Raw genomic sequence first — 25,679 nt, forward strand, 5'->3', positions numbered from 1 at the left:
TAGGAGTTACAAAACTATAACCTGTGGCACAAATGTTTCCTGCTTCTTGTCTTTATAAGTGAAGTTCTATCAGAACAAAGTCACACGCATGTGTTTACATAGTGTCTGTGCCTGCTTTTTCACCAGAACAGCAAAGCCGGGTCGTTGTGGCAGAGGCTTGGGTCCACAAAGTCTAAAATGCTTAGCATGTGTGCCTTTCCGGAACAGGTTTGCCAGCCTCTGCTCTACTGCATCTCCTTGTTAGCTGAGAGAAAACAAGACTATCTAGACAAGACATATGTAAACAAACAGTTTGTAGAATAATTTTTATATATGACACTTTTTTGAAAAAATGTTAACATTTGCTTCTATGTGTGTATATATATACTTGCGAAGTTCATATTGCAAATGGTGGTTATATGTGAGGCATCAGATTATTATAAGGAAACTTTCATGATGCTTTAAATATTTAAATTGCTTCAATATTTAATAATTTAATATATGCTTATTTGAATTTATTTATTCTTTCTTTACTCACCAGGTGTGGGTCCTCAGACAAGTTCCTTCATCTCTTCCAGACTCTATTTTATCTGTAAAATGAGGAGCTGAGTTAGACAATCTTTCCAATTCCTTTTAATTCTAACACCCCACCACTGTATGTAACACAGCCACTCAATTTCTTAGTATCATTTAATTTTGGTAACTACCAACCATTGAGAAAGATGTCTACATGAAGCCTACAAACTTAAAATTTTCCACTTGTCATTTTTATTAGGAGTAATCTTCATAGATAACTCAGTTTTCTATTGGTTCACTAGAATCTCTTTCAGGAGAATAGTCACAGGAATTCTCTCTTTCAGGAGAATAGTCACAGGAATTCTAAGATACCATCATATTTCCATAGCAGTCCTAAAATTAATTTTTCATTAGAGACCAATAGCCAACTGTGAATCTTGGGAACAAATACTTTCTAACCCAATTCCAAGTTTGTTTCCTCTATATGGGATCTTTTTTTGGTTCCCATTGTATGACTTATGTTTGCATTTGTAATTTCTTGACTTGCTTTTGTAAGAACACGCTATGAACTTTGTCCTCAGGATGCTCATATCCTAGAAGCTCCGATTTCCTCTAAATTTGATTTTGTTTTTAGTTTTATTTTGAAAGCAACATTACAAATCTGAAAACATTATTAAATATATATTCCAATTTTACATCAAATATAAAGTACAGAACACATTATCGTAGTCATTTTGTGACTGTTGAAATGGTGCAAGTTAAAATCAAAGCAAGTACCCAGTAAAAGTGACCGTCTCAGTGGACAAGTTCCCACCCAATGGAGGTATATGTCAGTATGGTCTTCTGGGGGATATTTTCAATCATGTAACTAAAACTTCAGGAGTTTAACCAGAAATTTCATGTTTAGGGGTGTACCCTAAGCAAATAATGGATAATGAGGAAAAGACAGGTATCTCACTATTTATAAATTTATAAAAAACTAGAAAACAGATGTAAGTAAACAGTGACTTGCTTAGGCAACTGAGAGGCAACAGTGTAATTAAGTACTAGGCAGCTATTAAAGTTATAACGCAAAAAAATGTAAAATGGAAATGTTTTACATTGTTTGCTCTAAAAGGAGAAAATAGTTGTAAAATAATGCATGTAGTAGGATTCTATTTCTTACAAAAATGCATAAATGTAAAGATGTGTATGTATGTCAGAAAGCAACTGGGAGGATTCCAGTCAAAGTGTCAATGCTGGCTACCACTTGGTGAAAGAATTATAGTAAATTTTTGGATCTTTCATTAAATTTGCAATTTTTCTGCATTGACTACATATTATATTATCACAAGAAAGAATTATTTAGGAGCAGCAAATTATAGTTACAAAAAAAAACTTTAAAGTCTCTAGATTATGCCTACCCATATGATCAGGCTTTTATGGAATTAATCATGTCAGTGATTCAGGAAGCATATCATTTTAACTGAATCTAAGTAAACAGTTTTTATCTAATGTACAATCAAGTGCTGATTTTTAAAACTTAAGAAGATCACCTATCCCTTCATGCCCCTCTCATTCTCTTTCTTAGGACAAATAGGTCTTTAATTTCCAAGCTCTTTTAAAAATAACCTGTAAAAAGAGTACTTGCTTTTTACTTGGTTTTGATGTGCCTACATTCAATTGCAAGCTCCACGAGATCAGGAGTCATATCTTTTTGCTTCATTTACCACAGATCTCATTAAATAATTCAATGAGACTAGGTAAAAGAGCAAAACTACTAAAGCTTTGTAACATCTTCAAATCAAAAGCCATCAGATTGGGTAGTTGATTCCTGTAATCTATACTGACCCAAGGCTAGCAAAATGTTCCATGAGCTTAACCTCTTGGAACTTATAGAACTCAATCACATGAAAGTAGAGCATGCTATATCAACCTCCAGTATTTATGGAAACCAAGACCATCAATCTTGATGATCTAGGGCAAGTTAATCTTTACCTGCACTGCCCATTATTTAATTTTATGCCTTTAAAAGATTACATCTGATAAATCATCCATAATCAAAACTTTGAACTCCAAATATAATTAATCAGATGACACCCCAGTACTGTTTAGGTGGACTTAAAGTGCAGGAAATTTACATTATGAATTCACGTTGCAACCTGAGCTGAGTGGAAGTGCAAGATTAGACACTGGTCAGCCACATTCAGAGGAGAGTCTAATTCAGGAAACGTGTGTGTGTACGTGTATGTACATACGCGCGCGCGCATGTGTGTGTGTGTGTATATGAAAGTCACTCAGTTGTGTCCGACTCTTTGCGACCCCATGGACTATACAGTCCATGGAATTCTCCAGGCCAGAATACTAGAGTGGGTAGCCTTTTCCTTCTCCAGGGGATCTTCCCAACCCAGGGATCGAACCCAGCTCTCCCGCAGTGTAGGTGGATTCTTTACCAGCTGAGCTACAAGGGAAGCCCAAGAATACTGGAGTGGGCAGCCTATCCCTTCTCCAGAGGATCTTCCCTACCCAGGAATCGAACCGGGGTCTCCTGCATTGCAGGCGAATTCTTCACCAGCTGAACCACAAGGGAAGCCCAAGAATACTGGAGTGGGCAGCCTATCCCTTCTCCAGAGGATCTTCCCTACCCAAGGAATTGAACCGGGGTCTCCTGCATTGCAGGGAATTTTTTACCAGCTGAACCACAAGGGAAGCCCAAGAATACTGGAGTGGGCAGCCTATCCCTTCTCCAGAGGTTCTTCCCTACCCAAGGAATTGAACCGGGGTCTCCTTCATTGCAGGGAATTCTTTACCAGCTGAGCCACAAGGGAAGAATGTGTGTGTGTGTGTGTGTGTGTATTATGTGCATGAGTGGGCATACACACAGTGCAGAATTCTGTCTTCTGTTTTAGAAGACAGGCTTCTAAAACAAATCGATAATACAAACTACGTGTTTTTCCAACAACTCTATATGAATCATTTTTATCTGAGCAATAATTCAAATTCACTGATTTTCTAAAGGATTTTATTTATCAAACTCTGAATATATTGTTGCTATTAAAAATATTCTATTTCTTTAAAAATAATTGATAGTTGAGCTTTCTTCATTGTTTGGACTCATCTTCATCCAGTAAGTCAGAAGGAATAAAAGCTGATCATCTTCTTAAAATATAAAAGTAAGCATAAATGTAATTTAAAAGGCCAAGAAACTGACACAAAAGAAATTCTTCTCATTTTCTTCTTTGAAGCTGCTCTCAATACCATAGGATCCTTGAATGAGGAAGCCTTTCCTTATGCCAAGTCTTCAAAGCAAAAATTAAAATGGAAAGTTACTCGACTATCTGGTAAATTCAGTCAATGAGGAAAGCAAACCTAGGTTAACTGAGGCTTGATTTTAAGTACCAATTTTTGCTTATGGTTTTTCTAAGAGGTTAGGGATTTAAAATTCAGTCTCTAGAGTAGGCATTTCTGTTTTAAATTATAAGTGGGGAAGTAACTAGGGTATCAAAACCCAACTCCCATTTGCTAATGTGATTTGAAAAACTATGGAGATAACCGCAAGTCCCCTAACAATGGAGTCTCTTACTTTAAGTCATAACCGGTACATAGGAGTGCTCATTGCGAAAGATGCCTTAAATACCTATTCCCGACTGGTTTATAACTGCCAGTGGGGCTGGTTTGCATGTTGAATGCAACAAGCATGGAAGTTTCTGGCAGAAAGTCTTATAAAGCTTAAATGTAGCAGTGGGACCATTCCGACTCAGCCCATAAGCTGCAAGGTTAGAAGCTAACATTTCAATGATTCGCCTGATCATCGATGGTGAATCACTGTGGAAACTGCAGAGATGTCCTGGTATCTGGGCTAAACACTGGGGAGTGCCGCCATGAAATACTGCTTTGTGGAGATGTGACAATGAAGGCTCATATACTCGTTCCACATTCAATCAATTTACATGGACTTTAGCGGGTTACTGCTCATTAAGGAGATGTTCCCCTTAGGATTCTGAGAGGGGGGCAAAAGAAGAATTGCACTGACACAGTATTTTCTTTTATATTTAAAAACAGTATATTTTTTTGAGTCACTAAAGAATTCTATCCTGCCAAAACGCTCATGGCAAAGCCCTCAGCCAAGAAAAGGGATGAATTTATGTTCCCTGAGATGCACTCAAGTATTTAAAAAGTCATCAGGTGGTAGACAGATACTGAAAATTTCATTACAATATAACCTGTTACTACAAATTGCATTATTTCTCTCTTTTTTATGGCTGAATAAGCAACGGATGGATCTACAGACTGTCATAGTGATGTAAGTTTGACAGAGAAGGACAAACATCATATGGTATCACTTATATGTGGAATCAAAAAAAAAACTGTACAAATAAACTTATTTACAAAACAGAATCACAGATGTAGAAAGCAATATTATTGGTACTGGTGGAAAAGAGGAGAGGGATAAATTCAGAGATGTGGATTACCATATACATCCAACTATATATATAAAATCGATAACTAATAAGGACCTACTATATAGCACAGAGAACTCTCAATACTCCGTAGTGGCTTGTATGGGAAAATAATTTTAAAAAGAGGGGATATATGTATAACTGTTCACTTTGCTGTACACCCAAAACTAATATAACACTGTAAGTCAACTGTGCGCCAATAAAAATTAAAAAACAAATAACCTGCTACTAACAGCATCTATTATCCTGAGACGGAGTCCCAACTCTTCTGATTTTAAACGTGTTTACTATCTTAATTGAAGGATCATTGTTTTAAAGAGCTGTGTTGGTTTCTGCCATACGCCAACATGAACCAGCCACAGGTATGCAGATGTCCCCCCCCCACCCCCCGAACCTCCCGCCCGCCTCCCTCCCCACCCCGCCCCTCTAGGCTGTTACGGAGATCAGTTTCCGTTCCCTGAGTCACACAGCGAATTCCCAGAGCCCCAGCTTTTAGAGAGGGGGTAAAAGTCTAGTGGGTTCAGCATCACTCTCCCTTTATACCTGCTTTCTAGTAATACATTTTGGAAAGTTTTCTATCAATGTGCAAACCGTATTTTTGCACATACCAAGGTCCTCTGTTTTAGACACTCAGTACTACAGACTGATGAGCTACAGGTCAGACTGTTTTCACAGATATGTGAGTGTATATATATATACACATACACACACACACACACCTTTTTATTTTGTATTGGTTGGTTTGTTTAGTTGCTAAGTCGTGTCTGACTCTTGTGACCCCATGGACTGTAGCCCGCCAGGCTCCTCTGTCCATGGGATTCTCCAGGCAAGCATACTGGAGTGGGTTTGCCATTTCCATCTCCAGGGGATCTTCCTGACCCAGGAATTGAACTCAGGTCTCCTGCATTGCAGGCAGATTCTTTACCGACTGAGCTCTGAGGGAAGCCCCGTTGGGGTATAGCCGATTAACAACACTGTGTTAGTTTCAGGTGGACACCAAAGGGACTGAGCCATACATACATGTATCCATTCTCCACCAAACACGCCTTCCATCCAGGGTACACACTGCTATATTTAAAATGGATAACCAGCAAGGGCCTGATACAGCAAAGGGAACTCCGCTCAATGCTATGTACACAGACATATTTTTGAGCCATTTCTCTTTGAGGCTGAATTTCGGCCCTTTTAGATGGGTCCATGTCTCTGGCTTTCTCAGAGACCCATGTCCCCCGCTGCCGACACCAGCTATCAGGGAGCTCGGTCCCTCTGACACTGGCTTCCCCGCCTCCGAGGTTTGTTTTCCTCACCTAAGAACGTGCCTAGCTCGTGTCAGTCTTCTGCCACCAGGCTGCTGCCAGCAGGAAAGTAATCTCTTGGCCTCTTTGAAACCTCTTTCTGCACACTGCGCTCTGAATCAAGAAAACTGCCAGGAGCTGGGCCTGTTTTCCGGGATGGTGATGGTAAGTTACTTACTGTCGCCATGGACTGATGCTATTAAACCTCCTTCCCACAGCACTGGAATGCTGGACACTGCCCGGCACACACTCCGCTCCTGCGGTCCCTTTCCCGGCTTCCCACACACTAGCTCCCCAGGTGTGTTCATTCCACACCTGTGACTCTCGGCGGGCGGATCCTCAGATACAGGAGCGATGGACACGCTGCAACGACGCTGAGGTGAGTCCTGTGTTAGTCCCACAACTCCCCAGCAGGCTAGGACCCAGGTGACTCTCCCATGCATCTGTCTTGATCCCACCCCTCTGTCAGTTTCCTCTTTCCAGTCCCATCCCTCCCCATTTCTTCCTCTGACTTTCCCCAATCCCCACCATAAGCTCTGCTTCCGGGAAATTGACTTAAGAACTCACTTTCCAAATGGGAGATGACTCTTCTAGAGACCCTGTGGACTGCAGGCCATTGGTGTTGGTGATGGACAGGGAAGCCTGGCGTGCTGCAGTCCATGCGGTCTCAAAGAGTCGGACACGACTGAGCGACTGAACTGAGACTCTGCTGCATTTCCATAAAACAAAGGTGCTCAAGTTGGAACTTGTGTGAGTTATAATCTATGTACTATCTCTGTACATACAATGCACTTTCCATTCTGAAGGGCCCTCAGTACATAAATCAGTTACACAAAGATGCTTGAGGCTGACAGCAGAATCATTCATCAAATGCACACCTCGTACTTGGCAACAGGTAGTTCATGGTGGTGTCAAGTTTTCAATAATGTGCAAAAATTCCTGCTGCTGTCAAGGAACTAAGGGTCACCTTACCGGTTCTTTTTAAAAAAATTTACCAAATGATATGATTAATTTACGAACTGAGATCTCAGGTCTCAATACGGCTGTGAATTTTAAATTTGGAATCCTATTTCTGAAACTTTGACTTTTAATCTGTTACTCTTGAGAACTGCTTTTTGGCAAAAGCAGAATGAATAAGCACAACCGACGCAGAGGAGCAGGTTCAGAGACCGGCTCTGATTCTCTAATACATGAAGTAGGTAAAGACTGATGAGACAGGACATTACATCTGCATGGTAATTTAGTTCAGAAGTTCACAATTATTTTACTTTCAATATTAATTGCTTTTGTCCTTCAATAAATGACTCTGTAGGAAGTGGAATTCAATTTCATTCATTTTCAATAATCGAGATTGCTTTGAACCAGCTCAATAACATGGCCTCCGATGTATTGCTGGTCGTAGCACATAAATAATCTCAGTTTTCTTTTTAGATTCCTAAGCAGAGCTGGCTTTTGGCAAAAGAGCTAAGGAGATACAATTTTCTGTCCAGGGCCCTCCAGCATCCACAGGCCCCCTGATTCTCGGTTTCTCATCCTGTGGTCACCCCTGCCCCCTGTCTCCCATCAAGGGCAAGTGGTAGGAGACAGTGGGATCTCAAGCCCCTCTCCTCCGCTCACCCCGCGCCTCTGTCTGAGGTGCTCTCTGCCCAAAGACCCAAACACACTGGGAAGTGAGCTGGCAGGGTAGGATCAAGCCCCTCACCTCCACAGAGCCCCTGCCGCTCTGCCCAGGGTGGAAAGGAGCATGTGACGCCCCTGGCTCCTCTGCGCCTCCCCATCTCCTTCAGCCCTTCCTGCAGGCTCAGAGGTTTTTTCACAGGCCTCTCTCCTCCACTAGACAACCACTTCTCAGGGTTACAAAGCACAAGCCATTTATCTACATCAATCATGTAATGCTTAGCTACGCTCCTTGTCAAAAATAGTCTGAATTCACGGGAAGACAAATATCGTATGATGTCACTTACATGTGGTATCTTAAAAAAAAAAATGATACAAGTGGACTTATTTACAAAAGAGAAACAGACTCACAGAGGCCAAAGTTATGGTTACCAGAGGGGAAGAGTGGAGTTGGGGGACAGACTGGAGTTTGGGATTGACACGTACACACTTCTGTATATAAAGTAGACAGTCAACAAGGACCTGCTGGAGAGCACAGGGAACTCTCCTCAATGCTCTGTAAAAACCTGGATGGGAAATGAACTTGAAAAATAACAGACACATGTGTATGTGTAACTGAATCACTCTGCTGTACAGCTGAGACTCACACAACTCTGCTAATCGGCCACACTCCAACATAAGACACAAATCTAGAAAGGAATGTAGATATATATGTGTGTAACTGAATCACTTTGCTCTACAGTAGAAATTAACACATTAAATCAATCATACTTCAATTAAAAAATTAAAATTGGAAAAAAAAAAACAAAGTTTGAACTTGTGCTAAAGAAAGAATAAATACACTAATGGATGAGCTAATGAATGAGCAGTGGGTTAAGGGGTGCTTATCTGTATTTTATCCACATGACACTGCTCTTGCTTCTCCAGCACAAGATTCACTTACTTATCGCAGAGTCTTTGCTTTATCCATAGATCCCAACCTTGATCAGGTTGTACTGGTTCCGCATGCCAGTGGACTCAAACCCCGTCGCTGTTAGGCTGAGGGCCCCTCCAAGGCAAGGAGCTCAAGTGTTTCTGTGGGATGAATGGGGTTAATGTGTCCTGTGACTCTATCAGCTTTTGTTTGCAAAATGTGTATCTCAAAAGATGGTTCCAGGCAGGGTGCTTCATGGACAAGAGCAGAACAAAAACACAGGAAAAGCGACACCACTTTTACCAGACCCACCGCAAGCCAGTGCTTTACAAATGTTAACTCATCGAGTTCCCACAACCCTTTGCCATGGGTGGGATCACTAACTCACTTTATCCATGAGAAGACAGGCACCAGGAAATTAAGTGGCCGACCTCAATTAACTGACAATCTCCCTTATAAAAGCGTGGTAATGGTGTTGGAGCTACTAAAAGGGATAGCTCAGGATGAGAGGGACCATCATCCCAGTGTAAGCTAAACTAACATATCACTATTGCATTTTATTTATTTTTAATTGGAGGATAACTGCTTTACAATGTTGTGTCAGTTTCTGCCATATGACAATCTGAAACAGTCATAATTACACATGGCATCCAGTCCCATCACTTCATGGTAAATAGATGGGGAAACAATGGAAACAGTGACAGACTTTATTTTTTGGGGTTCCAAAATCACTGCAGATGGTGATTGCAGCCATAAAATTAAAAGATGCTCCTTGGAAGAAGCTATGAGCAACCTAGACAGCACATTAAAAAGCAGAGACATTACTTTCCTGACAAAGGTCCGTCTAGTCAAAGCTATGGTTTTACCAGTGGTCACGTATGGATGTGAGAGTTGGGCTATAAAGAAAACTGAATGCTGAAGAATGGATGCTTTTGAACTGTGGTGTTGGAGAAGACTCCTGACAGTCCCTTGAACAGCAAGGAGCTCCAACCAGTCCATCCTAAAGGAAATAAACTCTGAATAGTCATTGGAAGGACTGATGCTGAAGCTCCAATACTTTGGCCACCTGATGTGAAGAAGTGACTTCTTGGAAAAGACCCTGATGCTGGGATAGATTGAGGACAGGAGGAGAAGGGGATGACAGAGGATGAGATGGTTGGATGGCATCACCAACTCAATGGAAATGAGTCTGAGTAAGCTCCAGGAGTTGGTGATGGACAGGGAGGCCTGGTGTGCTGCCATTCTGCAGTGGGGTCGCAAAGAGTAGGACATGACTGAGTGACTGAACTCAACTGAATATATGTATGTATGTATATATCTATATCTATATATATATTGGCTTCCCTGGTAGCTCAGCTGGTGAAGAATCCACCTATAATGAAGAAGACCCTGGTTCAATTCCTGGTTCTGGAAGCTCCTCTGAAGAAGGATTGGCTACCCATTCCAGTATTCTGGGGCTTCCCCAGTGGCTCAGGTGGTGAAGAATGATCCTTCAATGTGGGAGACCTGGGTTAGGAAGATCCCCTGGAGGAGGGCAGGCAACCCACTCCAGTATTCTTGCCTGGAGTATCCCGTGGACAGAGGAGCCTGGTGGGCCTCAGTCAATGGGGTTGCAGAGTCAGACATGATTGAGTGACTAAGGGCACGCGCATGTGCACGCGCGCGCGCGCGCACACACACACACACACACATCTCCCTGCTCTCTTGAATATCACTTTTTTTTGCTGTAAAGTTTTAAACTTGAGGGGAGGGGTCAGTTGTGTTAAAGAGAGGATTTAGTGAGTCCCTAATTTTCATTGTAGGCCCTCTCTATTCGACCTGATGTTCTTTTCTAACGTCATACCCACATTTCCAGTGTTCTCTTGGACATTTCCAATGGTTTGATAACTCAGACTCATTATGTCCATAAACAACTCATTGCTGTCCAGTTTCTTCATCTAATCACTTCTCCAGTTGTGTGAGTGGAATTATCATTAATTTAGTTATCGGAATTTGAATCACCGACCTTTTCTCCCATCTCCCAGTTGTCCTAAAGTGCGTTTTTCATCCCTTTCCTCATGTTTGTTCGATCTGTCCACACTCACGGTTCATAAGCCAGCTTTAGATTTTTTCCTTCCTCTTACTCCTTCAATCACAGCATCCCATCTTCATCAGTTCAGTTCAGCAGCTCAGTCATATCTGACTGTTTGTGACCCCATGGACTGCAGCACGCCAGGCTTCCCTGTCCATCACCAATTCCTGGAGTTTGCTCAAACTCATGTCCATTGAGTTGGTGGTGCCATCCAACCATCTCATCCTCTGTCGTCCCCTTCTCCTCCTGCCTTCAGTCTTTCCCAGCATCAGGGTCTTTCCCAGTGAGTCAGTTCTTTGCATCAGGTGGCCAAAGGATTGGAGCTTCAGCTCATCGTCACGCCTACCTTCACGTCCATTCTGTCCTGAACTGCTTTGCCTATAGTTGCCTGGTTTCTTCCTAAAGAGCAGCTCTGCCGCAGCATCTTACTCCAAGGTTTGGAGCAGCTCTCCATGCTCTACCAAAGCCCACACGGCTTCTACCAACTGCAGTCAAGGCTGTTGGTGGCTGGTGGAGACATATAACACTCATTCTCCACATCAGATTTCCATAGAAGGGATGTTCCTTCCAGCCTGGGCTTTCCTTTTTCAAGAGAGTGTAACGTTAAAGGGAACATTCACTTCTGCCAAGTCTGGTAAGACTAAGGTAAAGATCGCTGTCTACCTGAGATGTAGGGGAGCTTTGATTGATTTCTTTTATGAGAGGCCCCTGGTGCCCTGTCTCCCACTGCTTCCACCCTGTCGTCTAGAGGCTTGTGGTTGTCTGCCTGCTCTGTAGACAAATATATGCAAAATTTAGAAAACCTGACTAGCTTCCTATTCCAAACTATATCCCCAGTGCCAGCTTTACTGGCAATTCTGTATGTAATTTAATCTGTGTCTGATTCCTATTTCTTTATTTCAAAATGCTTGAAACTCATAGGTGACAGAATGTGGATAATGCTTCAAAAACTCTAATAAAAGCCCTCTGTAACTTGGCATCAATGTATCTCAGCTCTCTAAACCAACTCTCAAAACACTGACCTGAAGGTTCTCACCCAAGTTCACTATTTGGTGTCCTCCAAAGGCATCAAGTCTTCCCATGCCCTTATGTCATTGTGTTTCCTGCCTCTTCAGAGAACACACTTCTCACCATTTTTTTTTTCTTCCTGAAAAGTCCTATGTTTCAGGATCTTTTTAAGATGTTACTTCCTTCAAGCCTAAGAGTAGTTTCTCAACAGCATGAGTTCTTAGCTCACTCATGTTCTCTTCCATGAGTTACTTCACCTTATTTGTACTTTTGTCTCATTGTCTTTTCTTAACTATAATTTCTCTGAAGTATCTGTTGTCTGACCAAACTTCCTAGTGAATTTATAGTAGTATCCTCAAAAATATCAATTGAATTGAGTATGTGGTCTCATTTTTAAGTAGATAACTGACAAAACAAAGCTCTATTGGCAGGAAATTTTCTTCCTGTACTAATTCAAACACTTACGACCTGATATTTTGCAAATACTCTTTTCTCATGCTTCTCACTTTTTTATGTACCTAAGATTTAAAGAGGCTGGGAACTACTTTGTTTTTTAGGTACAAAGCATCTTTAGACAGTTCTTCAAAAGTATTTGCAAGCTTCCTTTTTTCTTCCTTTATCACCCTCAGGCTAAGACCTGTCTTACTGCTGCAAAAACTCCCTCTCTCCTACACTTACAAACAGAATGTTCACAAGGACAATTATACCTTTCTATTCCTCCTCTGTACATGTACTTTATCTTATTTCTTAATATCCCTGACAAGTAGTTTAAACTCTGCTCTATCTCAACACCTGCTTTTCCTTTGCAATGATTAAACATTTTCACTTAAAATTCTACTTCTGCCTTTTCTGTGGCCCCACCGAGAAAGCCTTATTCTACCTTTTTTTAAACACAGCATATCAGAGATACACATTTATCTCCACTTCCTCCCTAAAGGCATAAATCCACAAATTTAAAGAGAAAGAGAGAAGAGACGACAGCAGATGAAAGACATCAACAAAATTTTAGTAGCTGGAAAGCATACGGAAAATTTCACAGACCAGAGAGAATTAAAACATTAACCTGTAGCTTGAGTCAAAGAGGAGTGGATGGTCACAAGAACCAAGTCAGTTTATATGACAGAAGGAAACATCAATATAAAATATGGCATTTTTGCCTAAGAGCAATGTTTGTACAATTATATGTGCAATACTGAATATTCATTTAATTAAAATTGTGCTAGAATTGTATTGGAAAATGTGGATGGGATCCAAGCACATGAGTGTAACATACAGTGTATCCAGTGTTAGTCGCTCAGCACCAGGCTCCTCTGTCCATGGGGATTCTCCAGGCCAGAATGCTGGAGTGGGTTGCCATTTCCTTCTCTAGGGGATCTTCCCGACCCAGGGATTGAAGCTACGTCTCCTGCATAGAGGCGGATTCTTTACTGTCTGAGCCACCAAGGAAGACCTAGTGAGTGTCACATGAAGAGTTAAATTTTGATCTTCTGTAATTGGATGACAGTAAATCATTTCTACAATGTAATAATCACAAACAGTATGAACAAGCAGATTAGAAATGTTAGAAGAAAGTAAAAGACAACTGCTGAAAAGTTGAAAACAGCTGCTGCAAGGCAGCAGGAATAATTACTGCTGGAAAATGGTGGAGCAGGGCATTGCTGTTCTGTCATAAGGACACAGCTACTTGACTTCTTGAACTGAATGTATGTAATACTTTTCCTCTAAAGAGAAACCTCTTTACCCAAGTGTCACAGGATATCTTTCTAATATTTCTGAAAACATAAGTCTTTTGAGAAGTAAAGCTTCATTTAAAAAGCATCAACTCAAAGAACAAATAACAAATGCTGGAGAGGCTGTGGAGAAAAGGGAGGCCCCCTACACTCTTGGTGGGAATGTAAACTCGTGCAGCCACTATGGAGAACAGTATTTAGGTTACTCAAAAAAAGTGAAAATAGAGTTGCATATGATCCAACAATCCATCTCTTGAGCATATACCTAGACAAAACTATAATTTGAAAAAACACACCCACCCATATGTTCATAGAAGCACTATTTATAATAGCCAAGACATGGAAGCAACTTAAATTATCAATTGACAGATGAATAGATAAAGATGTGGTACATATATGCAATAGAACATTACTTAACTATAAAAAAGAATGAAATAATGCCCTCTGGAGCAGCATGGATGGACCTAGAGATTATCACACTAAGCAGAGTAAGTCACAAAAAGAAAGACAAATACCTTGTGATGTTACTTACATGTAGAACATAAAATACAAATGGACTTATCTATGGAACAGAAACAGACTTCCAGACATAAAGAACACAGAGACTTGTGGTTGCCAAGGGGGTGGGAGATGACAGAAGAATGGATTGGGAGTGTGGGATAAGTAGATTAAACTATTATATTCAGTTCAGTTCAATCATGTCCGACTCTTTGTGACCTCATGAACCACAACACACCAGGCCTCCCTGTCCATAACCAACTCTTGGAGTCCACCCAAACCCATGTCCATTGTGTCAGTGATGCCATCCAACCATCTCATTCTCCATCGTCCCCTTCTCCTCCTGCCCTCAGTCTTTCCCAGCATCAGGGTATTTTCAAATGAGTCAGCTCTTCACATCAGGTGGCCAGAGTATTGGAGTTTCAGCTTCAGCATCAGTCTTTCCAATGAACACCCAGGACTGATCTGCTTCAGGATGGACTGGTTGGATCTCCTTGCTGTTCAAGGGACTCTCAAGAGTCTTCTCCAACACCACAGTTCAAAAGCATCAATTCTTCTGCACTCAGCTTTCTTTATAGTCCAACTCTCACATCCATACATGACCACTGAAAAAACCACAGCCTTGACTAGACGGAGAGTAGATAAACAACGAAGTCCTGCTATATAGCATAGGGAACTCTATTCAACATCCTCTGATAAACCATAATGGAAAAGAATATGAAAAAGAATGTATTATATATATAACTGAATCACTTTGCTGCACACCAGAAACTAACAGAACGTTGTAAATCAACTACATTTCAAAAAAAATTTTTTTTTAAATATTAGCTCAAGGGTCTTATTTTTGGGATTGATCCTTCTGTAAAATACTGACCATTTTAGATGACTTTGGTAGTCAAGGTAATGAAATGTGTCTCACATGCTCAAAGAAGTCTAAGCCCGCAGTGGTGAGACGCTTTCCCCGAGCCGGGGCAGCGCGTTCCAGGTCTGATTCTTGCACAGCCAGCCCGTCGTGCCATCTGAGTGCTGTCGCAGAAACTCCCCAAGTCTAGGAGCGGGACACACTGCGACACGCTCTTCCACCTTCCTGAAATGCCCTCCCGCACCTGCTTTGGGCTTCGCAGATGGCACAGAGGTAAAGAATCTGTCTGCCAACGCAGGCAAGAGATGCGGGTTCCATCCCTGGGCCAGGAAGATCCCCTGGAGGAGGACCTGGCAAGCTACTCCACTACCCTTGCCTGGAAAACCCCACGGACAGAGGCGCCTGGTGGGCCGCAGTTCACGGGGTGGCAGGAGTCGGATGCGACTGAGCAGCTGAGTGCAACGGCACAATGTGCTTTTCTGCTTTTCTGAACTCCCTCCTCACCTGCTGAGAAAGCTCTGTTATCTCTGAAAGTTCAGAGTAAAGATTTTCTCCTCCATGAAGCTTCCTTTCCCCAAATAGTCAGTGGCGTCTTCTTCCTGTTTGTTTGATTCTATTACTCACATGTCACTCACAATTAGTTACCTCAATACATGTCTTCCCTTTACCAGACTTTGAGGTCTTTGAGAGGGAGAACTGTATCTCAATTTATTCACAGTGGCAAAAATATTTACCAAATGAACAGATTCAGGAAACTAGGCAGCTCCTATCAAATACCTGAAATGTTCATTAATTCTATAGGAAATCACCCAGAGCCCACCATCTGCTTATGTCTCCGAGTCCAATCCTTGTGAAGATGCTGAGCTAAAATCACATCCTTAACTCTCAACACTACATAAAAGCACAGATAGATGTCACAGAGCTAAATGTTCAGATATGCCCTCTTGCTTTTAGGAACCTTGCAGCCTGTCCCAGAAAGTCTGCCAACTTTTCCACGACAAGCATCTCAATCAGAAAATGAGTGGCCAGAATGATGGAAATTAGCAAGGAAAAAACTTCTAGTCTGGATTGTACATATTCCAAAGTCAATGCTGAAATTTTTGAAACTCTAAATCAATATTTGGTGGATCTATAACAATTCACCAACTCAATGGACATGAGTTTGAACAACCTCAAGGAGACAGTGAATGACAAGGAAGCCTGGCATGCTGTAGTCCATGGGGTCACAAAGAGACGGATGTGACTGAGCAACTGAATGGAACTGACAATTCTTGTTCAAATAACATGAATGCTCAAGTCAGTAGTGGAAGAAGACAAAATATGTCTAGAACTGGCAGAGAAATCTGTCTCTGATGAGCCTCAGCCTGCCCTTCCAAACCTGGTTTCTTCCTTCCAGTTCCTGGGATGTCAGTCCTTCTACAGGCACCTCTAAAGAGTCCCACTGCTTATTTTAAGCTACTGCACCAAGGCCTGACTCAGAGGACTTCTCCAAATCAGCTGGTTTTATTTTTGTACCATGGACACTTATATCACTGCTACACTAAAGAGAGAAGTGAATGTAACTTCTTTCTCTGCTGATAAATCTTTTTCATCCCCTGAAACTATAAGAGCATCACTGGATAAAGCAAAACAATCAGATAAAGAGTAAAGAAATCTGAGAGTTAGTGTTTTGCACCAGAGTATCCACTAGTTTTCTACCACCGAAAAGATTAATCAACACATGCAGAATGTATCAGAAAAAAAAAGTCTCAAAATGTAGATACTATTATAAACATTTTTTTAAACCTTAGTGAATATGCACAAGCAAATTTTCGACAATGAAATAAGTCCTTGGATATCATAATACATTGCTTCAAAATATCAGCATTCTCTTTTTACCAAATGCATTAACATGGGAAACTTGGATGCATTTAAATGTATATCCTATAAAGGGGGTGATGGTGCTGCTTTGTACAAAGTACTCTGTAAGGTAGAGTTATTCAGATGAACCATGCAGGAAACACAGACTGGTAATTTAGATGGCCCAGATGACCAAGTTAATGCTTTTTAATCCAGTGGTTTGCACTGTGTAGACAAGATTCACACAAAGTTAAGAGATGAAATGAACAGTGATACTGATAATCTATGCCATCAGGACAACCCGCAGGATTCAGCTCAGAAGTGCTGGTAGGTAGGAGCATGGTGTTGGAGAAGGCAATGGCAGCCCACTCCAGTGTTCTTGCCTGGAGAATCCCAGGGACGGCAGAGACTGGTGGGCTGCCGTCTATGGGGTCGCACAGAGTTGGACACGACCGAAGCGACTTAGCAGCAGCAGCATGGTGCAGTGGGAAGAGCAGGGCTTGGAGCCCAAAGGACCTGAGTTCTTTGAGCCTCTCAGTTTATTTCTCTGTAGGAATAGGGAAAACACAGGCCCGCTGGAAGAGAACCCCCAGCACAAGCTTAATGAGTGCCCGGGATTGCTCCAAAACATGACCCTTCATCCTATTCTACCCACGTGCACATGCCCTCCACTTACCATGAAACACCATTTCCCTTAACGTTTATGCGTCCTGTCTAGTAGGTGCGGAGCCTGTGTGAATCTTTTAAACACTCCCTTTTCTTCTTCCACAAGGTTCTTTTACATAAACATTTTTTTAATGAACCCTCCCCCCGTCAAGCCTTTCCTTATGGATTGTGCCCCCGACCTAATTACATAAGTACCTGATGGGCTGGAACGCTTCCAAAAGTGCCTCTTAGGAAAAACAATCTGAAGGGTTTTTCTTCCCCTTCTTCTGTAATTACATAATTACTCAGCTGACTAATATGAGTCACCGTGTGCCATTCTAATCTCCCAGGCACAAAATAGTTTTATTATTTTCCTTGGAACTACCTAATTACCCAATGGGTAGCAATAACTCCAGGGCTCTTTTCAGTAAGTAATCGGTAAGACTCAAGGCTGAAATTCCTCCAGAAGTCTTTAAAAATGGAGGAGAACGTAGAATAATGCTATCATTTGCTGCACACAGCATTGGGGTTCTGGGGACCAGGGTGGTCTGATGATGTACCACGAATAATTCTGGGGAAAAAAAAAAAAAAACTCTGGGCATGGGATAAGTTAATGAGGCAGATTCTTCCTGCTGGGTTTGAGGAAATATGTGTTCCTGAGACAGAACAGCAATGGCTGGGAGCACATCTAATCAGTTAAAAAAGAATTTAGCACGCATTCCTGATATATATGTATTTACTAATAAATTATATGGACTTCCCTGGTGACTCAGATGGTAAAGCGTCTGCCTACAATGTGGGAGACCCGGGTTCAATCCCTGGGTTGGGAAGAGCTCCTGGAGAAAGAAATGGTAACCACTCCAGTATTCTTACCTGGAAAATCCCATGGACGGAGGAGCCTGGTGGGCTAAAGTCCTTGGGGTTGCAAAGAGTCGGACACGACAGAGCAACTTCATTTTCACTTTCACTAATAAATGATATGCATCTGCTCTTGTTGACTCGTGTGCTAACTATTAGTGAAGCTTAACATATTGATACAACCTAAATGATAATACAAATTATGATATTTTTCCACATCTCAGTGGAGGGTTAGTGCATCCTGGTTTGGAAAATACTGCTTTCCTGAATACCAAAGTCTTCAATATGTTCTAGAATTGGTTTATGATTGGTGTGTAGTTAGTCTCTATTCATTTAAGGAATGACTGGTAGACTGCCTACATTGATTCTTTCCTCCTCTTTCATAAGGGATGTGAAAAAACTCAAACAAGCCCGTGAGAACATCAGCCTATCCCTGGATATTTCCTAGGAGATGCCTGGAAACCAGCAAACGTCGGTCTTCTCTCCATGCCATGTCCATCCTCTTCCCCTAACTTCCCACCCACCCCCAGGAGCGCTGGATTTATGACAGCCTCTTTCTGGTCTGAAGTCTAAACGGCTGGGCAGCCTGCATGATTTACAAACCTAACATATTGGCCTATGCCTCGGATATGATAGATTTCTAACAAAAAGAAACACATATTTATCCAAGCTATTGAACAGCTAGGTCTAATCAATATTAATGTTGATCAAGCCACTTTCCAATGTATCATAAAATACTAGGGCATGTTCATAATTCAACCATATTTAGAACTGTCCTCTATAGGCCATATTTGTAGGTCATTTTAAGAAAAAGTCTCCATTAAATGTTATTTTAGGACTAACATAAATATTGAACCTAAAAAACTTCTGAAGCTCCAGGAATACAGCTGAACCTGGTAATGTGCTTATAATTTACTTCAGTAATTATGGATGCAAGTCTATGACAATGAATTTTATACTCCAGAGATTCACAGTTTCCATTTTTTAGAAAGTTTTGCAGATTTTAGAAAAAATAAATTTAAAAAACTGTTCAGTCAAGTCTTATTCTTCTGGTAGATAAACCAAATCACACAGTGTAGTACAAGCAGCTTCACTGAAGTCGTTTTGACAGCTGAACACAAACAGAGGCCCCAAACAATGAACACATAGAAACAGTCACTTCCCTGAGGGAGGCAGCTCTGGCTTTGAGTATCTGGAAGGAAGCCAGCAGGCTTGTGCATTAACAGATGACACAGTCACCTCACCTGCTCCTTTGGAAAGGCCTCCTGATCTGTACACCCTGGTCCATCGTGGACCCAATCTCCCTGAACTGTTAACTAGATGAGAGAATAAAAGAGGGTTTCCTGACATATCTATAAGCATACATTTCACTCTCTTTTCCCAGCTTGGAGGTGGCTTTAAAATGTCCTTTTTTCAGCCATCATCAGGGAAACCTGCTTTGGTAAGGAGGCTCACTCTGGGCTTATCCTAGGTTTTAGACCAATCATTTTCTAGAAACACACATGACAAGCTTCTGCCTCTCTCCTCAGACCTCTTGGTACCACCAATCTAGACTTCACCAACTTTTGAACTTTGTCATTGGGTATAATAAGTTCTCCAACTAGAACAAAAATGCTGGAAGGACTTTGATTATAAAGGTGATGGCTCCCCTTCAAGCTATGAACTATCAGCTGCAAACAGGGCATTCACTGAGAATAACGGAGATGAATAATGAAAGGCAGGGAAGCCAAAGTGTTCACCAACAGATGGACAGATAAAGATGTGGTACCTAAACACACTGGAATACTACTCAGTCATGAAGAGGAAAATCAGTGCCATTTGCAGCAACATGGATGGGCCAAGCAATTATCATACTAAGTGCAGTAAGTCTGAGAAAGAAACACAAATATCAGTAATACCACTTACGTGAGTGAAAGTCCTCAGTCGTGCCCAGTTCTTTGTGACCCCATGGGCTACACAGGCCATGGAACTCTCTAGGCCGGAATACTGGAGTGGGTAGCCTTTCCTTTCTCCACGGGATCTTCCCAACCCAGGGATCAAACCCAGGTCTCCCACACTGCAGGTGGATTCTTTACCATCTGAGCCACACATGGTATCCAAAAAATGACACAAATGAACTCCTTTACAAAACAGAAACAGACTCACAGACATAGAAAACAATCTTATGGGGAAATGAGGGGGATAAATTGGAAAGCTGTGATTGATATATACACACTAGTAGGTATAAAATAGATAACCAATAAGGATTAGGGACAGCACAGGGAACTCAATACTCTGTAACGATCTGTATGGGAAAAGAATCTTAAAAAGAGGAGATATATGCACACGTATAACTGATTTGTTGTACAACAGAAACTAACACAACATTGTAAATCAGCTATACACCAATAAAAAAATTAAAATTATAAAACACATTAAAAAAATAGGACTGCTGTCTGGGTGAAGGACTAATTTAAAGATTTCAGGAGTGGCCTCATAGTTGGTTGACTATTGTTTCCTGCAGATCCCAGCATTACTAGGAGGAAGTTTTACAAAGTCTTAGAATATTTCAGTAACATTAGAAAGACACTTCCTTCAACTTACTATTCATTCAGTCTACAAAAAGTTGACTATCTACTATTTTCCAGTATTGATAGGGAACTAGGGAGACACAGTACGTTCACTGCCCCACATATATTTAGAATATTCATTAGAGCCCAGGAATGTGCTGGCCACACACCCTGGGTCCTAGTACATGGGACCGTGATGTACCAGTTCTAGGTTCTCATTACTACAACGGGGCCTAAGTAGGGAGAACTCAGGTGGCTCAGTGGTAAAGAATCCACTTGCAAATGCGGAGACTTGGATTTGATCCCTGGGTCAGGAAGATCCCCTGGAGCAGGAAATAGCAACCCACTCCAGTGCTCTTTCCTGGAGAATACCATGGGCAGTGAACCCTGGTGGGCTACAGTCCATGGGGTCACAAAGAGTTGGACACATCTGAGTGCACACACACACACACACGGATTGTGTGGAGCCCTAGAGTCTACAAAAAGAAGCTTTCTTCCTTCTTCCTCTCTACCCTCCCTCTCGTCGTTCTAACATATACTAACGAAGGGTCTCTGTACATTAGGTAGAAAACCAGTGCCGAGGATGCTGCAGCGGGCAGACAACACACCGTTCCTGCCTGACACAAAACACGACACAAGTCCAGTTTCTCAGGCTCTGCCCAATTGTGGAATAAGATCTTCATGTAAGAATCACGCAGGCACTGACACTGCAACTGTCATTCGTCCTTAGTCTATCTTTCTCCCCTCCCAGCTTTACTGAAACACAAACTTGCATTTATTTAGGTTGTACATTGTGACCTTTAATGTGTATGAAATGATTTAACATACATATATAGTGGAACTAAGGAGCCTTTTGATGAGGGTGAAAGAGAAGAGTGAAAAAAAGCTGGCTTAAAACTGAACATTCAAAAAAACTAAGGTCATGGTATCCAGTCCCATCATTTCATGGAATATACAAGGGGGAAGGTGGAAACAGTGACATACTTTATCTTTTAGGCCTCTGAGTCATGAAATTAAAAGACACTTGTTCCTTGGAAGGAAAGCTATGACAAACCTAGAAAGCGTATGAAAAAGTAGAGACATCATTTTGCCAACAAAGATCCCTATAGTCAAAGCTATGTTTTTTCCAGGAGTCGGGTATGGATGTGAGAGTTGGATCATAAAGCTGAGCGCCAAAAAACTGATGCTTTTTAACTGTGGTGTTGGAGAAGACTCTTAAGAGTCCCTTGAACTGCAAGGAGATCTAAGCAGTCCATCCTAAAGGAAATCAGTCCTGAATGTTCATTGGAAGGACTGATGTTGAAACTGATGCTTCAATACTTTGGTCACCTGATGCGAAGAGCTGACTCATTTGAAAAGACCCTGATTCTGGGAAAGATTGAAGGCAGGAGGAGAAGGGGACGACAGAGGATGAGATGGTTGGATGGCATCACCGACTCAATGGACATGAGTTTGAGTAAACTCCAGGAGAGAGGGGAGGACGGTGAAGCCTGGCGTGCTACAGTCCATGGGGTTGCAAAGAGCTGGACATGGTTTAGCAATTAAACAACAACATACAGTGTGAAATGACAACCACCTTTAAGGGACTTCATCATTTCACAAAGCTATTTTGTGTGTGTGTGTAGAAAACATTAAGATTTGCCCTCGCAGCAAATCTCAAGTGTCCAGTTTGATGTTCACTATAGTCACCATGCTCTATATTAGATCCCAGAAAATACTCATTAAAGAAAGATTGGACTCTTTGACCAGCATATCCCCATTCCCTGCTCCCCATCCCCAGGCAATGACAGGTCTATGCTCGGCTTCTGTAAGTTCAACTCTTCTGGATTCCACAAGTAAGTGAGACCGTAACTGTCACGAATCCTTGAAGGTGAGGTGGAGAGGGCAAGATGCTGGGTCCAAGAAGAAGGAAGCGTCCATTAAAAGTTAACTGAAAGACCTCTGCTGCTTAAAATTCTTCCCTGAACTCCTTTACTTTTTGTTGATTCATTCTCATTTACTTTAGAGGACTTCACTGGACAGAAAACTTCTTAAAAGACGTGGGAAAGCCTGAGAGGTCTACAGAGCCTCAGGCCCTGGTTGGGATGAATTTTGCTCCAAGTCCTGACACACACACACATGGTTTCTATTAAAACCACCAAGGAGTACTTCTGAACAGCATCAAGCACACATTTCTTTGGTGAGCCACAAAATAAAGCACTATTAATTCTCACCAATATTCACGAAATGATTGCCTTTTATTGTATATGTCTAACCTTTTGCCACAGTCTTGAGGTTTCCTATACTTTTCTGACCCGTGGAAAAACCTCTTTGCCTCTTAGGGAGCATGCTGAGTGGTCATAAAAACGTTCAAGGCTGCCTTAGTTATAAAGCCTAATATGTTATGCAGAGAGAAATCATATTGATGTAATTATAAGTAGTCTTTTTTTTTTCCCCTAGAAAAGGAAAGATCAGAAGTGCCTACTTTTCCTTCCCTCTCTCTGAACTTCATGGTAGGAATAAACTTTCTTTCTGGGCAAAGGCATTCCTTTTGAATCTATTAATAGGTCATTAGAAAGCTTCTTGTTTTTCCTCCTTTCTCCCTTTGCTTCTCTGTTTCTCCCTCCCTCCTTCCTTCCTGCCTTCTTTCTCCCACTCCTCTCTTTCTTCCTTTCCACTTCCAAGTTCTGATGGAAGTTTACTTTTTTTCCTAGTTATTTGGAAAACACACACACACACACACACACACACACATTGCATTTTACATCTACTCTGACCAATCTCAAGTTACAAGCCTCTGAAGTGTGCTTGGCCTGTTGCCGGGTGTATTTATTACTGTTAATAAATGAGTCACTGGTGTGAGAATGCAAATTTTATGTGGTCCATGTATAAATGAGCCTGTTATGAATGACCAGATACACGTCTTATGTGACTGCTAAATAATGATGCTATAGAAATACAGCTTGTGAATTCAACATTAAAGTAAGAAATGGATCCGGATAATGTTAGAACAAGTATTAGTCAAAACATGGTTTTAGTGAGTTAAGGTCATAAAAAGAAGACAAAGAAAATAGCTGGTGTCTGGGTCTTAGAAAGAGACCTGGGAAGCTTAAGCTGACCATGACCACTCTACCTTCACCTCATTACAGTAGGAAGACACATCTGATTCACAGAATTGCTCTTATGTTTTCAATATTTCCATCTGTGCGGATGGTATTCAATGAGGACGTCTGAAGTTGTGTCTATAGATGACAACAAAACATGACGTCAGAGCTGAGAAAGTGGTGTCAGGTAACAGAAGCATGACAGAGAAGGAGACAGACATAACCTTGGGGCTCACATTTGGTCGGGGGAGAATGGGACAGTAAAGAAAATGCACTGCAGTGTCATAATCGTGGCAGGTAGCATTCGGTGTCCGCCAAGGGGCACAAACCAGAGTTTTCTAAAGTGACACTTCCCTCTCAAGCTGTCTCAGCCAATCAGAAATCTGGATGTCAACTTAATATCACTTCTCTAGTCTGAGCACCAACAGCAGCTTCAGATACAAGCATGGGCTCAGATCAACTGGCAGAGGGGAGAGTCCAGGGCAGACACTGAGGCACCCAGGAAAGCACAGGATGAAGGGATCGGAAACTCCTGAGTATCAGAATACTGATTCCAATCTAGAGTGGACAGGAATTTAATTTTGATATGAACACAGTTTCAGAATTTCATCTAAATCCCTAATGCCTTCACTAAATATCTTAGTATCATCTCTCTCTATTCTGCAGACCTGTCAGTAAACAGGTCAGGCGTGGGAGGGTTTCTTTAGCCATGCAATGCCTTTAAAATATCAGAAATCACTGCCAAAGCTTAAAATTCAGATTGTGCCTAAACAGCTACATATCCAACTTTCTGCTTTTTGAAAATGGTAAGGCCTAGAAACTTCCCCACATCAGCATCATTCAGCAGGAACACAGCGTGCGTGGCCTCCTCCAAAACGGAGACGTGCCATCCACTTCACCATAGTCTCGTCCACTCCTGAGGTCATCGCACCCTGGGGATGGGGGAAGTGGCCTCACAGACTTTAGACACCTTACCTTTGGAGGCATGCTCTATGAATTTCAGGCTTTACCAGCACCACTAACTCAGACAGTCCAGGCCTTTCAGTATTCTGTCTTCCTTTGCTCCCTGGAGGCTTCATTATTACCTCCACTGTACTCCCCTCTCACTGGCAGTTCCAGCACCATCCTCAACTATGCATACATGTATTAATTTAACTGATATTCGCCTATTCTTTTATACTGATTGGGAGTTCTTTTATACTGATTCTTTTACACTGACTAAGGATATATAAGGTGCAATTGCTGTTTTCAAGAACCCCATAACCTAAAAGAGGTGTTCAGAGTTGAGAGTAGCAGAGATTTAAATAACTCTTAGCTGTACACTGTTGGTGGGTATGTAAGTGTGTGCAGACACTGTGGAAAACAGCACAGAAATTCTGAAAAAATTAAAAATGAAACTACCATATGATACAGCAATCCCACTCCTGGGCATGGATCTGGAGAAAACTATAATTTAAAAAGATACATGCACCCTTATATTCATAACAGCACAATTTACAATAGCAAAGACATGGAAACCTAAATGAATCAATGAATGGATAAAGCAGATGTGGTATATAACACACACGCACGCACACGCACATACACACACACACAAGAATATTATTCAGCCATCAAAACAAAATGAAGAATCTAGAGATTATATACTAAGAGGAGTAAATCAGACAGAAAAACACAAATATCATATGATATCACTTACATGTGGAATCTAAAATATGACACAAATGAACTTATCTATGAAACTAAAACAGTCTCACAGAGAACAGACTTTCAGTTG

General features: G+C 41.5%; 1 protein-coding gene across 4 annotated transcripts in view; it reads right to left on the reverse strand.

The window, feature by feature from the left end:
• RARB (retinoic acid receptor beta) overlaps positions 1 to 25,679 on the reverse strand; it is a 1,138,330-nt gene that overhangs the window by 556,398 nt on the left and 556,253 nt on the right. For all 4 annotated transcript variants that reach the window (XM_070459826.1, XM_070459825.1, XM_070459827.1 and 1 more), the window contains one exon: positions 518 to 569. The gene's annotated coding sequence lies outside the window, so the exon portion shown is untranslated. The remainder of the gene's footprint in view (positions 1 to 517; positions 570 to 25,679) is intronic.

Source organism: Odocoileus virginianus, chromosome 32, assembly GCF_023699985.2.
Source record: "Odocoileus virginianus isolate 20LAN1187 ecotype Illinois chromosome 32, Ovbor_1.2, whole genome shotgun sequence".
Lineage (NCBI taxonomy): Eukaryota > Metazoa > Chordata > Mammalia > Artiodactyla > Cervidae > Odocoileus > Odocoileus virginianus.